The sequence below is a fragment of the Bubalus kerabau genome, chromosome 15 (genome assembly GCF_029407905.1).
Source record: "Bubalus kerabau isolate K-KA32 ecotype Philippines breed swamp buffalo chromosome 15, PCC_UOA_SB_1v2, whole genome shotgun sequence".
In the NCBI taxonomy this organism is placed as follows: domain Eukaryota; kingdom Metazoa; phylum Chordata; class Mammalia; order Artiodactyla; family Bovidae; genus Bubalus; species Bubalus kerabau.
Window position 1 is genome coordinate 37,146,681 of NC_073638.1, and position 14,826 is coordinate 37,161,506.

At 42.4% G+C, this 14,826-nt stretch overlaps 1 long non-coding RNA gene across 1 annotated transcript in view; it reads right to left on the reverse strand.

The window, feature by feature from the left end:
- Positions 1-10,561: 10,561 nt before the first annotated feature.
- The window catches only part of LOC129628904 (uncharacterized), a 57,321-nt gene continuing 53,056 nt past the window's right edge, over positions 10,562-14,826 (reverse strand). The window contains exon 3 of the long non-coding RNA XR_008702972.1: positions 10,562-10,879. This is a non-coding gene — a long non-coding RNA (uncharacterized LOC129628904). The remainder of the gene's footprint in view (positions 10,880-14,826) is intronic.

Consider the following 14,826-nt stretch of genomic DNA (forward strand, 5'->3'; position numbering starts at 1 on the left):
TCTCAATACATTGAATAATTGCTAAGTGAATTTAGTCGCTACGTCATGTCTGACTCTTCTGTGACCCCATGGACTGTAGCTTGCCAGGACAGAGGAGCCAGGCTCCTGCCAGGCAGGCTCTGTCCATGGAATTTTCCAGGCAAGAATACTGGAGTGGTTTGCCATTTCTTTCTCCAGGGGATCTTCCTGACTCAGGGATTGAACCCAGGTCTCCTACATTGCAAGTGGTCTCCTACACTGCAAGCAGTCTCCTGCACTGCAGGCAGATTCTTTATGGGCTGAGCCACTAAGGAAGCCCAATTGCTATAAATGCTTGTTTTATCATTAGAATCCAAGTAATTTGTATGTTTTTACCCAAAACTATTTGGGGACGTGGTCTGGCACCTCTCCTAATAAGGGGAAGGATAATACCCATAATGCTCAGCTCTCAGCACTATGGGAAGCAGACTAGTGGAGAATTCTGGTTGTTTGTGGGCCTCAGAGCTAGGTCTATATCTCAACTTTATTCCCCATGTACCAACTGTTTGATCTTAGAAATTGACTTCACCTCTTTGAAGTTTGTTTTCTTCATTATAACTTGAAATAATAATACCTGAGTTTCAGGGTTATTGGGAAAATTTAATCAGATAATGGTTAGAAAGTAAATGGGGCTTTCCAGGTGATGGCTCAGTGGTAAAGAATCTGCCTGCCAATACAGGAGATGCAGGTTTGATCCCCAGGTTGGGAAGATTCCCTGGAGGAGGAAATGGCAACCCACTCCAGTATTCTTGCCTGGAAAAGCCCATGAACAGAGGATCCTGGAGGGTTAAAGTCCATGGGGTTGCAGAGAGTTGGACATGACTTAGCAACTAAGCACATATGCATGCAGAAAATGAATAGTAGTGTATCATCTATTACTGATGAGAGTGAACGATAGCTTCTTACATGTACTTATATATACGTACTATCCACACACCCAGGAGCTCAGACAACTGCTATTCTCCTGTCAAAGTTTTGAGTTCTGTTAACTCACACACTTTCTTGTTTTCAAATTCTTGGCTGCAAATTCTTGGCTCCTACTTCATTCCTGTTCAGTGGCACTTATGGTCATTGAAAAACCCAATAAATAATTCTTGGCTTCACTCTGTGATCACTCTTTGCTTCTAAGGCCACATTTGACACTATGGAAAACTCAAGAGAGTAAAATAACAATATAATTACTGACCATTACTTAGCACTAAATTTATCAGGAAATGTTCTAGTGGGTTTAGGTATTAAGCCTCAAAACAAACACATAAGATAGGTATTATTTTATCTTCATTTTGCAAATGAGGAAACAAAATAACAGAGAAGTGACTTGTCTAAGCTCACACAGCAGAGCCAGAATTTGAACCTAGGCAGCAGAGCTCCAGAAGCTTGTTTTTAAAATATGATATATTCCAATCATTCAGCCACCATAATTGATTTAGAGATAGACACATGATCCAGTTCATGATCATGAAAGTCGGGAGCAGAATTAGAAAGAAAAATCTCCAATTACCTATTGCTATCCAATAGACATCTTAATTTTAACGTTAGTAAAATGGAATAACCAAATCAATTGCTTTGAACTTGTCATTTTCTTCCCCTCTCAATTTTGTTTTCCATATATCCTTGCCTAAAACCCACTCCTTGCCCAGTATATTCCAATCAATAAATGACACCAATATCTTCCCAGGTGCTGTAACAGAAAGCCCAGGGAATTCAACCAAGATGCAACATAGGAGAAACCTGAATTTTCCTCCTCCCATGGATGTACCAAATATTCAAGTATTCTTGGAGCAATTCCCTTGGAAAAAAAAGGCAGAAACTGAGTGACTCATATACAGCAAGTAGGGACTCTTATACATTAAGCCATATTGAAACAGGTAGGAAAGTCTGAGACATTCTCACCATAAACCCCATACCCATTATAGTGTCATACAATCAGGAACTCCAAGCTCCCAACTTCTTCCTAAGGAGGGAAGGGTTTGGACCACATATCTAGTGCCCCAACTTTTAAGTCTGCCACCCAACGGCAGAGCCCCCAAATCACCTACATCTGAAAGCCAATGGGGTTTATGTTCATAGGTTCTATATGACTTTAGCAAACAAAGCAGAAGTTCTTAATTAAGTGTGTGAGTACTTATTATGGCTATCCCCCAAGAGATATATTCAGTGATTTATTCCAAGTCCATCTGACTTCATACTTGCTTAACTAAAATTATAGCATTACATATATAAATGCATACATACATTATCTAAGTTATCTTTGAGGAAAAGTCCTAATATGTTAAACACTTGTATATTGAGTAAATATTTTATATTCAAAGACTTTCATCCTAACCTCTAATTATTTCCTAGCTGGCTGAACCAAACAAATAGCCAAAACAAATAAGAGAAATTCAAATTAAAAAGGAAGAAGTAAAATTGTCTCTGTTTATGGTGACATATTATATATAGAAAATCCTAAAGACTCCACCAAAAAACTGGTAGAATAAACAATTTCAGGAAAGTTGCAAAATACAAAAATCTTTGTATTTGCAAAATATAAAAATCAGTATCATTTCTACAGACCAACAGTGAACTATAGGAAAGAGAAATTAAGAAAACAACCCTATTTACATTAGAATCACAAAGAATAAAACCTGTAAACCAAGAACCATAAAACATCAATGAAAGAAATTGTGAAAGATATAAATACAAAAAGATATTCTGCATTGTAGATTAAAAGAAGTAATATTGTTAAAAAATGTTCACTCTACCCAGAGCAATCTACAAATTCAATGGGATCTCCCTCAAAATTCCAATGGCATTGTTTATGAAAATAGAAAAAACAATCCTAAAACTTGTGTGGAACCACAAAAGATCTCAAAGAGCCAAAGCAATCTTGGAAAAGAAGAACAAACTTGAAGACATCCCACTTCTTGATTTCAAACTATATTACAAACCTACAGTAACCAAAACAACATGGCACTAGCATAAAAACAGACACAAAGATCAATGGAAGATAATAGAAAGCCCAGAAATAAACCCATAGGTTGCCAGTTTGACAAAGAAGCTGAAAATATATAATGGGGAGAGGACAGTTTCTTCAATAAATGGTATTGATAAAACTGGACTGCCATAGGCAAAAAAATGAAACAGGACCCCTGTCTTATACTGCACACAAAAATCAACTCAAAATGGATTGTGAACTTGAATATAAGACCTGTAAACTGTAAAACTCCTAAAATAAAATACAGGGAATGATCACCTTTATATTGATTTTGGCAATGCTTTGCTGGATTTGACTTTGAAAGCAAGGGCTTCCCTGGTGGCTCAGCAGGTAAAGAATCTGCCTGCAAAGAGGGAAACCTGGGTTTGATCCCTGGGTTGGGAAGATCCCCTGGAGAACAGAACAGCTACCCACTCCAGTATTCTGGCCTGGAGAATTCCATGGACTATAGTCCACGGGGTCACAACGAGTTGGACACGACTGAGTGACTTTCAGCTCAGCAAAGGCAAAGGCAACAAAAACAAAAATAAATTAAAACTAAACAAAAAAAATTCTGCACAGCAAAGAAAACCACCAACAAAAGAAAAAGACAGCCTATGGAATAGAAGAAAATATTTACAAATATATATTGCATAAGGAATTGATATCCAAAATATACATTGAATTCACACAACTCAATAGTAAAAAAAATAAATACAAATAATTCAAAAGTGGGCAAAGGATCTGAAGAGACATGTTTCTTTACATAAGTGAAACCATATAATATGTACATTTTGGTTTCTGTTGTACATTATGCTTGTGAGATTACTTCACGTTACTGTATGTTGTGGTTTATTCATTTCTATACTCTATATATCCCATTGTATGAATAAAACCACAATTTATTTATCATTTCTACTGTTGATATACTTTTGTCTTGTTTCCAGATTTTGGGTGTGTGTTAGTGCTATAATGAATGTTTTTCCACATGTTTTGGAATGGAAAACCTATGCATTTCTCTCAGGTATCAGTTAAGTTCTTTTCAAAACCTTGTAACGGTCTTTTTTTTAGAATGCTGATATGCCTTTTGGAAAAAATATTGCCAGGGATTCTGAAAGGTTCTTTCATTTCTTCGTACATGTGGAGAAAGCTTAAGGATTCCATATCACACAAGTTGTGGCTGAAGTTCAAACAGCAAGAGGTCCCCATTAGCCCGCTAATCTTCATATTTACCAGAAACAGTCATCACAGTGTGAAAATTTCCACAGGGAAAGCCCAATTTTCTTGGTGTTGGGTGCCATAAGGATCAGAAGCACCTATGAGGTGCTAATGATTGCTGGCCTTTAATCCTGTGAATTTAGTGATAATAAGGCTGCCAGTTTGGGGCTGTTCTGCCTAGATGGAGCTTTATCCAGACCACCCTGGCTATCTTCCAGAGTTCTAATGGTTTTTCTTATGCTTCTGTACTAGGCTGGGTTTTAAAATTCACAGGAAACACTCTCTCCTGGGCTCCCCTTTTTCACTCGCTTGACTTTCCCCCACCTATCCTACTCCATTCACCTATTTCAGTGCCAAGAAAAGGAAAGTATGAAATTCTACCCAGTTGGAGTTTCTCTAACTACATGTATCAGATGTCATTAGATGGGGAAGTAAGTCCTTGGGGGCCAGCAAGTCTATAGAAAATTCCAAGCTGGCATTCAAGCCTCTGCAATTTGGCTCCCACATCATTTTCAACATCATTTCCCATTGGTTCCAATATACCCTTTTCTGATACACTCATGCTGCTTTTTTCTTCCTTGAAAGTCTTATTACATCCCACTCCTATTTTCTTTAAATATTTCATCTTGATTTTGTGTGTGTGTGTGTGTGTGTCTGTGTGTGTGCATGTATGAGCAAACTCCCTATTCTTGAGACACTTTGTTAGATGTGCGGGAATAAAAAATGAGTAAAGCATGGATCTACTTTCAAGACACTTTTATTTTGATGAAGGAACAGGAGAGCAATATTGGATGCAAGTACTCCCTGTAACTGGTAAAGGGAGATACCTAGGCAATACAAGGATGACTGCTGAACACTTGTCTAGATCAGAACTAACTAGAAAACTCTGGTAGATATGAATGACTACATGATTTGGAGGGCAGAGGGCAAAGTGAAAATATGGGACTCTTTATTTAAAATGTGTTAAGAATTTAAAGGTGAAAATAACAGCATTAAACCAAGAAGAAGGTCCTGTGCCAATGCCCAATTGTCCATGACGCCATCTCTCTGATAGAGACTACATCAGGGAGATGAAATCAAGAGAAAACTTCATGCATTTTCCTGTTTCCAGAGGAGATTTAGACAATCAGTCAAAATTGGGACTGAATTAGTGATGAGTAAATAGAAAACTAAGCAAACAACAACAACAAAATAAGACAACTCTTCCTTCTAGAAAAAAAGAAGTTGGGAAGAAACAGAAAAGTGATTGTTTATTTCCTTGGCTCAGCTGTGAATATGGTTTGCATATTATATTAGCCAGTGTTCTACAGAGAAACAGAACCAGTGGGAGAACCAATAGGTAAATCTATATCTACTTATACATGTATAAACAGAACCAATAGGTATAACTATCTATTTACAATAGATATAGATACACACATGCATGCGCGCTAAGCGGCTTCAGTTGTGTCTGACTCTTTGTGACCCTATGGACCATAGCCCTCCAGGCTCCTCTGTCCATGGGATTTTCTAGCCAAGAATACTGGAGTGGGTTGCAGTGCCCTCCTCCAGGGGATCTTCCCAACCCGGGATCTAACTGGCATCTCTTATGTCTCCTGCATTGGCAGGTGGGTTCTTTACCACTAGCTCCTCCTGGGAAGCCCATAGATATGCATGTACATATACATATAATAGAAACAGAGAGAGGTTGATTTTAAGGAATTGGCTCACATGACTGCAGGGCTTGGCAAGTCAAAAATCTGCAGGGCAGGCCAGCAGGCTGGAGACCCAACAAAGAGGTGAAGCTGCAGCCTGAGTCCAAAGGCAACTTGGAGACAGAAATCCCTTCTCCTTAGGGGACATCAGTCTTTTACTCTTAAGACCTTCAAGTGGTCAGATGAGGCCCAACCACATCAGTGATAGCATATGTTTTACTTAAAGTCTACTTATTTAAATGCCAATTTCATCTTAAAAAATGCCTGTTCAGTGACATCTAGACTTGTGTTTCCCAAAGATTTGGGTACTACACCCTAGCTATGCATGCATGCTCAGTTGCTAAGTTGCATCCGACTCTTTGCAACCCCATGGACTGTAGCCTGCCAGGCTCCTCTGTCCATGGGATTTCCCAGGCAAGAATACCGGAGTGGGTTGACATATCCTTCTCCATGGGATCTTCCTGACCCAGGGATCAAACTCACATCTCTTATGTCTCCTACATTAGTAGGCAGATTCTTTATCACTGAGCCACCTAGCCCACACCCTAGTCAAGTTGATACAAAAAATTCACTGTCATACACAGTCATAATATTTTAAACACAAGATATTTATCTAACCAAAGTTATGATAAGCTATTCTGGAAGGATGGGGAGGGCAGGAGGTAGGTATAACTATGTGTATAGTGGTGGGACTCAGGGAGAAAGAAAGGTAAATCTCACCTTCCACACAGCACAGGGGGAAGTCAAGGAATAATGACAAAAGGCTAATCAAGAGGAGGCAATACAACCATGTTTTTTAGAGGAAGGGAAGTCAATGCCAACATGTGAGCTAAAAGAGGAGAAAGGGTTGCCTCTGGAGAGGTGGGGGAAACAATAGGAAGGTGTGAAAAAACACTCTTTTACATAACACACCATGCAGACATATTTGGCTTTTTAAAGTATGTACATGTATAACTTTGATTTTAAAATATAAATACTTGAAGAAAGGAAAAGAAGAAAAGATATCCACTGGAGACAAACAATAACAACTAAAATATAGAACAATGGGAATCAATGAAGGGCTAACATACAGTGAGGCTTATCTAATGAAAATAAAGACAGGCCCACTGAGGACTGAATGAGAGACTGGGAAGTTTCCTTTAAGGAGGACTTACCTCAGCCAAATTAAGACTTTTCATGAAGAACATGCTTGAGAAAGGCATTGCAGGCAGATGTCTTACATCCTACTTCCCGTAAGTGCCATTTTGCTCTTGCACAGAAGCTTACTGAGGGCCCCGCTCCAGCCTCCCCTCATCCTTGACATCTTCCTACATCCTCCTAGGAAGCTGATACTTCTTTCCGCGTAACGCCTACTGCATATGAAGTTCACACAACCTCCCCTGGATTGTGTAGTGAGTGGATCTCTCCTTAACAAGATCCCAAGTACTCTGATGTCAGAGTCCTGTCTGATGTTAATAATACCCATTTATTCATCATCTACTTCTGTCTGGTCCCAGGCTAAGTACTCTGAATCCGTGACACTTTAATCTACAGCTGCCCTGGGAGGGCAGTGTTATAATGATCTCCGCCTTTGGAAAAAGAAAATTGAGGCTGAGAAAGTTGACTTAATGTGCCAGCTAGGAATCACAATCAGATCTTTTTTTCTCCAAAGTCCATGTTTTTAACCTCTTTGTCGCATTCTTCCCCACTACCTCAGACTGCCTGTTTTATCAACATGTGCTTAGGACAGTATCAAGCATGTAGTAGGTGTGTGGAATATGTTGGTTGATTGAAAGAGAGAGAGTGCAGCATTTGGAAGGTATCCTGCCGCCTCCTTGCAGAAACACAGGAAGTTACATTTCTGTAACCAAGCGAAGCTGTCATGGCCTCAGCACACAGCTCTTCTGGCCCTGCAAAGGCATCTAATGACAGCTCACTGTGTGTAAACAGATGTCAGGCTTAAATCAATCTTGCCTCTGACATCTTACTTTAAAACAGTAATTACATGCTCATTTTTGAATATGCAACCCTAGGTAAATTATCTATCTCCACCTTCCTCACCAAGTTTTAATTTTTTAATATCAATTAAGTTTTTTTTAAGGCACTCACAGCAGGAGACACACACACACAGTGAGGCCAAAACAAAAGAGTGAGCATCTGCAGAAAGTGGAAGAGAATGGAGGGTAGTGAGGCAGCCCCAACTGTAGCAACAGAGCAGGGTGATATGAAAAGCAGATATCATCAAAAACACACAGGCAAGCACGAGGGTCATGGTCAGAGGACAAGGACTCACTGGGCTCAAGGCTGGGCATCCAGGCTTGGTCAGATGCAGAAATACTGGCAGGTCCAGCAGAGACAGGCATGATACCATGCAGAGAACCCAAGGGAGATCTGCTCAGTCATGCTCTGATCTCTGCAGACTTACAGATTGTGGACCTGCCCATTTGAGACTCCTTAGTACCCCATGCCTGAGACAGAGACCCATCCCAGTGTCAGTAATATCTCCTCTTCCACCTCCCACCAATAGATACCATTGCAGGAGGACAGACATTCCCTTGTTGCCCAGAAGAGAGCAAAGGCTTTTCATTGCATCTCGATTCTTAGCTGTGTGATCACAGGCAAACACTTAAGCTCTCTGAATGAGAGAAGATTAATTTTGGAAACTGAGAGGCTGTATTTTCATTCAACATTGTGTAACTTTAAGCAAGTTACTTTACATTTCTAAGCTTCAGTTTCTTCAGCTGTAAAATTGATATATTAACTGTTCCTATCTCATAGAAATATTGGGGAGAGTAAATGTTAGGCATGTAAATCTCTTACAATATAGTCTACTATTTAGAAAGTAGTAATTTTCATTCTTTAGGACTTTAATGGGTATAAAATTGACAAGGATGCATTTGAAGTACCAGGTTCCTCCTCCTTTCTATAGGTGTGTGTGTGATCAGTCATGCCCGACTCTTTGTGACCCCATAGACTGTAACCTACCAGGCTCCTCTGTCCATGGGATTTCCCAGGCAAGAATATTGGAGGGGATTGCCATTTCCTACTCCAGGTTCTATAGGTATGTTAGCATTTCAACATGGATTCCATGGGCCTACTTTGAGTTCTGTTAGATGGGCAGTCCTGGTTGGGAGAAGGAGTACCTGATCTTGGCATTAGTGTTGTATCACTGGCGAAGAGAGCCAAAATGGAAGGAAGGGACCCTAACAGACAGAAATGCAATGGGACAGGCTAACAAACGATAGGATGAGATAGATCTGAGTGAGACCAAGGGCACATGCTCAACCTGAAGACAAAACATTACAGAAAATGGAGAGATTATTATCCAGCTGTACTCAAATCACAGCAAATGTGACTCCATCTCTGCCCTCCCAAATCACACCAATCCAGAGTGGATAGAGGGAGGGACTCCGCTATCCCAGCCATGGTTAGCTTACTAAAAGACCAAGCTAGGAGATGTGCAGGTTCCTCAAGAGGCAACCTCTTCTCTCACCTCTGCCTGGTCTTGTGTATCACCCTGTACCACTGCCTAGGTCCCAGCACTGGCACTGTTTGTCTTAGGTCTGAACTACTTGCTAAGACCTAGACCATGTTTCTCCTTTTTAGTTTATGCTGCTCCACACCTTCCTAGCTTCTGACCTGCTCCCATTTTCAGACCTGGCTCATCTTCCAAATAGGGCTTTGCACTGGTTCAGGGGCTACAAGTTGGCTTCTCCAACCTATACAATTGCCAGGGCCCCCTCTCCCTATTGCCACATCTGCCCTGGTAAGGTACTTCTCTTGTGTCCTCCAAGGTTTTGTATTTTTGTCTCAGTATCCCTGAGGGGTCACAGGGTCTCCAGCTCCAAGAGTGAGTCCTCTCTGTACTTCAGATGCATCTCAAACTCTAAAATGCCTCTAAACGATGGGAGATATTGTTCTGCTCCTCACAGCAACATAGCCATTTCTTGAGGTCCAGGATTATTTTTGTTTAATGTTTTGTTTTGTTTACTCAGGACAGAGGCCCCAAGTCAGGAATTTAACAGGAAAAAAGTGCTGTGGAAACTCAAAGAAATTAAATGTAGGAGTAAGCTCAAAAAGACTCATGTCTAAAGACTCAGCGACCCCAGTGTAGGAGCTGGAAGTACCCTATATGTCCATCTTTCTCATCTCCTAATTGTATAGAAAGGGACTGTGATCACTTGACCAAGTCCCCAAGTGCAGTGGGATACATCTGGGATTATCACTCGAAATCCCTTTTCCTCACCCACTATGATCCCATCGTATGTGTCCCATTTGACCTGGTGGATTTTAGCCAAATGGACACATCCATTTGGCCTCTAAGAGTCTCTCCCACAGTGTGTACGGCACTCATCAGGAATCTCTGCTGGTTCACAGACTGCCCTTCACTCCAATCCAGGTCCATCAGTTGAGTAAGTCATAGCTCTAACTACTTGGCACTTAGAACTTGGATTTTGTTCCTTGTTTGGCTTCTCCTCCAGCGTTCTGCAATAGTTCCTCACGTAGAATGTCTCTTCTTGGGCTCCCTGGGACTCACACCTCTAACCTGATCCACTGATAAGTGTTCAGTCTGGGCCCACCTGCTCCCTCAAAAAGGGGACATCTTAATACTCCTTTAAACAATGCTCCACATCTATTTGTCCCATAGCACCTTTATCTGTAGGCTAACCGTATCAGTAAAGACCCTGAGCAGGAGGATGGGACAATGATCAGAGCCACACTTTATTCTAATCTATAGCTGTCAAGGTATGGAAAGTGTCTCATCAGTGTCTGGAGGCTTATATCTTTCTCCTCCTTCACTCTTTAAATGCCTCTAAATATCCAGGATGAGTAAACTGCTTAAAGAATCTTCAGTAAAGTGGAAGTTGCTTTGCAGATGTCCTCCGAGAGATGAGGTGTCCAGGATTCTCCCAGACAAGTGTGGGATGTCTTCCAAGTACTGAAGGGACAGGTTTATAAACAGCAGCTCCAGTACCTTGCAGGGAACTCAGGCCCAGAGCCAGGCTTCTCCACCCTATGATGAGAAAACCATTATCACTTCATAAGCCTTCACCCTGTGCCTCCCTGAAAACAACTGCCTGAATGTAGTACTTTAGCCAGGCAACCCTGGCCCTGCTCCCTCCCACAGTCCTGGACAGAAATGAGAGAGAAGCTGCTAAAACCTTTCTGAGAGAGTCAGGTAACTGATACCTGCTCGGGGAGCCATTTTCTTTCTCCCCACCTTCACAAGGTTGCAACACCATGGCCTGGGGCTTTCCTCAGAAGGCCACCTGGGGCCTGGGAGGAGAAGGCACAGTGGTCCCTATTGTTCCTTCCTGGCAAAGAAGGTTCCTGATGAAGTGTATGAGGTCAGGGATGCAGAGGCAAGGCATCTCCTGGAGGATTTTAGTTCCAGTTCAATTTTGCTTTCAGAAAAGGCTACTTAAAGATTTGGCAAATAGCAAGGTGTCCAGTATTCATGCCTAGAGAAATCCATGGACAGAGGAGCCTGGCGGGCTACAGTCCATGGGGCCGCGAAGAGTTGGACACAACTGAAGCAGATTAGCACACACACACACACTGAGGCCGGAGCAAACACAGATATACCTGCACTCAACAGCATCCTCTTCATGCCTTCTGTCACCTCTCCGATTTACTTGGGAGCTGCCGTTGTAACAAGTATTCAGCTGGGCCTAGAGGGGCCCGTGCATTGTGTACTCCAGCTACCCTCTGGCTGCATCACTCCAGCACGTGAGACAGCAGGAGCACAAAGCCTGTCCCTCCCGGATAGCTGATCCTTCAAAAGAGCTTCAAATACCTGAGACAGCCTGCCATACAAGGTTTTTATTCATTTATTCATTTGGCACTTGTTTATTGAGCCCAGCAGTTGGACTTGTGAAGAGTAATTGAGATAGTGATTGAGCTAGATTAGATAAGCACAAGATCTACTTACAGAAACTTTTTAGATATAGATGTATTATTTTAGAATAATAATCACAGAAACATTTAAGAGTTGCCTTATGCTTGAAAATTAAAAATCATTGTTTCAGAGCTGAAAGAGGCTTTAGATATTACCTAAAGTCATTTCGAAGCCTCATTTTTAAATAAACATTTTGGCCACATGGTACAGCATGTGGGATCTTAGTTCCCTGACCAGGGGTCAAACTCACGCCCTCTGCAGTGTGGAGTCTTAACCACTGGACCTCCAGGAAAATCCTAAAGCCTCATTTTTAAATGATAGAAGCTCAGATCCGAAGAGATTGGCATTGACACTGCTAACTAGTGGCTTACCAGGAACAATGCCAGGTCCTTCCATCTCTCATTCCAATGGCAAAACTTGGACATACCAGCATTCATTCACTGACCACCAGCCTCACAGTTTAAAGGTAAGCCTTCCCTTACCACACCCCTACCTATCCTCCTATTCCATGATTCCTACTTTGGCACAGGTGCAACCTTTGGGTTATGCTGTCTAGTCTCTGCCTGTTTCTCAAGAGCGGCAGTTTTTTGCCTCATAGACACACGTGTTTGTTGGCACCTGATCTTCTACGTTCCCAACCAGGTCACTCTTGACCTATCTGCTGGGAGTGCCTGTCTCCCCAAATACGGACTCTGTCCAGTGACTTTGCACCCCACGAGGAGGAAGAGATAGTTCTTCCTTCTCATCTTACTTCACCACACATTCTTACTGCACATCTTACCACACCACACACTCCTAATGGGGTGAGATCATCCTTCTTCTAAACATTTTATGATTTTACAGTTAAAGTAGTATACGGTTTGGACCCAGTGCCTAATCTTTCTTGTAAGTAGTTTTTCCTCAAACACTCAAAACCTCACATAGATGAGGTGTGTGTCCAGGGAGTTGTTCTGCTGGTTCGACATGTGAATGAAGCAGAGAAGGGAGATGTGTGAGGTGAGATCACATGTGGAACCCAGGCAAGAATATCTGGGTAGGTATGAAGGCTGTGATTGACTCTGCTCTGCGTTTAAGACTCCTGTCCCCTCTGTTCCCTACCACCTCATACTCTGGCCTCACCAGCAGCCTTCTGAATTGCTACCATCATTTCCTTGCTCTGCTCACTACTTTAAGCTGTCCCACCTCTAATTCATCCTGCATACAGCTGTCATAAGCTGGACTTTGCTCAACTATGTTATTGGCAAAGGCACCATTTAAGTTAAAAAAAAAAAAAAAAAAGTAGATCACTGTGTAATCCTAACACTCTGTGCAACTCTACATAGTGGAGTGACGGGCATGGATCAGCCTCCATAGGAGACTAGGCTTGAGAAGCAACCTCCAGGGACATCTAGAGAAAGATCAGCCTAGGGCACAGTCTCAAACACATATGAGTGCTAATGAATACATCCTTGGCCTTAGATCCAGTGTGGGTTTATTTCAGGAAGGGGCTCAACACTGCTGCTCTAGGACTCAGCAGAGAGGCCTAGAGTCTGCTCCTTCCCTCAGGCTCTCACCTAAGTTATGTCTATGATGTGAAGGACTGGCAGCCCTGTAGACTCGGCACCCCTGCGTGAGGCACAATCTGAACATGATAGTGGTGGGCAGTGGCTTCCCACTGCCTTCTAAACAGAGTTCAAGCCACTTGGAAGGCCTTCTCCAATCAGCCCTACAGACCTGAAGCTGCCATCACGTACCTCCTGCTCTAGTTAATCTGAATTTCCAGTCTCCCTACCTCTCTAGTGTTTTGCTCCATCATGCCCTGCTCAAGTTGTTCCCTCTATGTGACACATCCATGCTCCAGTGTTCACATGCCTAACATCTCCTGCTCCAGTGCCACTGCAACTGAAAGGACCCCTCTCCACCCCTCAGCATTTACTCCTATTATAATGATCCAGCCATTTCTGGTATTCCAGATGTAGTCTCAACTCTTGAGCTGCCCTGCCCTCCTTGAAAGTAAATTTTATGCCTCATTAAATTTAGAGCACCTAAAGTCTCATGCTAAGACCCTTAAACTGTTATTAATTTGGCCTCTACCCTGTAACTGTCCTACAAGTTCTCAACTGACCTCCACCCTCTGACTTGCCAATGCCTTACAATTTCCTCCACCCCCTGACCTGCTCTGTGCTCTGATCCAACATCTGCCCCCCAACTCTGGGGCACTCTTAGCTAACCACTGTTCTCTGGCTTACTGTTTCTCTGTGGCTTCTAAGCAGCCTCCATCTCCAGGGCCCTCTGTCCTCATTTGTACAGGCTTAGAGCTCTGAGATCTTAGAGTCTAGGAGTCTGGCTCTGTCATGCTCCAGCCACCTGACCCTGGGCAAGTCACTTAACCTCCAATGGCCTAATTGTCTTCATCTCTAAAAAGAGCACCTTAACCCAGCTGATCTCTGTGCTCCTTCTCAACACTCAACATTTTCTGGTTCTAAAATCCAAGTGGTATATGTGTTAATCTTCTATATACACACATTTACACTATCATTATATTTATATTAAAGGGGGCATGCAACAAAAGGCAAGCAGCAGTTCTAATAGATTTTCCTGACCTCCCTGTTCCAATGGGCCCTTTCCTTAGGGAGCGCTTGTTTTTCCCGCAGTCTTTGAACCTCTCACAGGCCTGCTCATTATTTTGTTGTCTGAAGTTAGGCAGGAACATTTCTGTGATTAATTAAGCAAAAGGCCCTGGTACTAGTTGCGCAAGAACCATCAGATAATCACGCCTTTGGGGTGCTCACCAGGCCTGGGGAGCGCCCAGGCTGGGGTCCTCAGAGGGTTGATTAACTCTGGGAATCTCAAGCCTGCCCAAGACATGTAGTTACCGGAGACACCGTCCTACTTTATAGAAACAGTCGAAGGCTCGCTGTGCAGGGTGATGCAGGCACTGGAGAGTCAGAGCTACAAGGTTCCGCTACTCTGAGGGGCCCACTGGCAGAACTTGGAGATTAGTGAAACAAAGTTTACAACAAGGACTTTCAAGCTTTTCCTGTGGAGTCTACAATCCACAGCAGCATCTGAGGAGCAAGCAG